Source organism: Epinephelus moara, chromosome 24 (assembly GCF_006386435.1).
Source record: "Epinephelus moara isolate mb chromosome 24, YSFRI_EMoa_1.0, whole genome shotgun sequence".
In the NCBI taxonomy this organism is placed as follows: domain Eukaryota; kingdom Metazoa; phylum Chordata; class Actinopteri; order Perciformes; family Serranidae; genus Epinephelus; species Epinephelus moara.
The window spans coordinates 44,392,167-44,393,473 of NC_065529.1; the positions used below are offsets into that span (position 1 = coordinate 44,392,167).

The window sequence follows — 1,307 nt, forward strand, 5'->3', positions numbered from 1 at the left end:
GGCAGAGCTTATTACAATGGGGGAAACCCAATGAGATGAAGAAAGCAGTGGCAGGTCGGCACAACTATGTTGTGAATGAACCAGAGTGGGGAGACTCTGACATAGTTGAAAGTGATGACAGTATGGAGGTAAGTCAGTGTAGTGAGAGAATGAGAGAGAAAAGAGGGAATGAGTTTGTCAGTAACAGCTCAAAGAAAATCAAGGGTAGTGGAGGAAGGGAGGAGAGAAATCAGGAAGGTCTGGAGTTTAAAATTATATTGAGATTTGGCGAGGAGAGGGGAATCTCTTCAATGAGTCCGGTGAATTTAACAACTGTATTGAGAAACCAGGTTGGGGATATACATTTGGCTCAGGTTTTGAGAGATGGAAATCTGTTGATTGTTTGCAGGAATGAAGAACAGAGAGATCGGGCTGGAAGGATGAAAGAAGTAGGGCTGTTTAAAGTGGAAAGTATAAGTCATGTTGCAGGAGGAAGTAAGTGGAGTTAAAGAATGATTTGGGGGTGCCAGTTAGAGTCACAATGGAGGAAATTAAATCAAATTTAAAAGGAAGAACCCTGAAAGGTGCTCGGCGGTTGAAGGTAACTTGAGAGAGAGTGAGGAAAGACAGTGAGCATGTTGNACAGAGAGATCGGGCTGGAAGGATGAAAGAAGTAGGGCGGTTTAAAGTGGAAAGTATAAGTCATGTTGCAGGAGGAAGTAAGTGGAGTTAAAGAATGATTTGGGGGGTGCCAGTTGGAGTCACAATGGAGGAAATTAAATCAAATTTAAAAGGAAGAACCCTGAAAGGTGCTCGCTGGTTGAAGGTAACTTGAGAGGGAGTGAGGAAAGACAGTGAGCATGTTGTATTAGATTTTGAAGACGGAGTGCTCCCAAAGAAAGTGACTCTGGGCTTTTTGAACTATACTGTAAGAGAGTATGTGTCAAAACCAATGAGGTGTTACAGCTGTCAAAGGTTTGGTCATACAGCCAAGACATGACAAAGGCAGAAGAAGATGTGCCAGATGTGGGGAAAATCACAAGTATAGGCCATGTGATCATGAACAACCAAAGTGCTGTAACTGTGGTGGCAATCACAGTGTGTCTTACGGGGGATGTGAAGTGGTGAAAAGGGAAAGAGAAATACATCAGGTGAGAGTTCAGAATTCGGTTCCCTGGTGGACAGATGAATGTCGTAAAATAGTGAAAGAGAGGAACAGAGCCCTCAGGTTATTAAGACAAACTCATAATGTGCAGAATTTAATCAGATACAAGCAAGCACAAGCAAGGGTTAGGAAAATTATACATAAAGCAAAAAGACAAAGCTGG

At 42.6% G+C, this 1,307-nt stretch overlaps 1 long non-coding RNA gene across 2 annotated transcripts in view; it reads left to right on the forward strand.

Annotated features, from left to right (window-relative positions):
- The first annotated feature begins 19 nt into the window (after positions 1–19).
- The window catches only part of LOC126385596 (uncharacterized), a 3,927-nt gene continuing 2,639 nt past the window's right edge, over positions 20–1,307 (forward strand). Inside the window, exon 1 of one of the 2 annotated variants that reach the window (XR_007569429.1) lies at positions 20–474. This is a non-coding gene — a long non-coding RNA (uncharacterized LOC126385596). Of the gene's footprint in view, positions 475–659; positions 699–1,307 lie in introns of those variants that run through there. The other variant, XR_007569430.1, reaches the window with a different exon arrangement.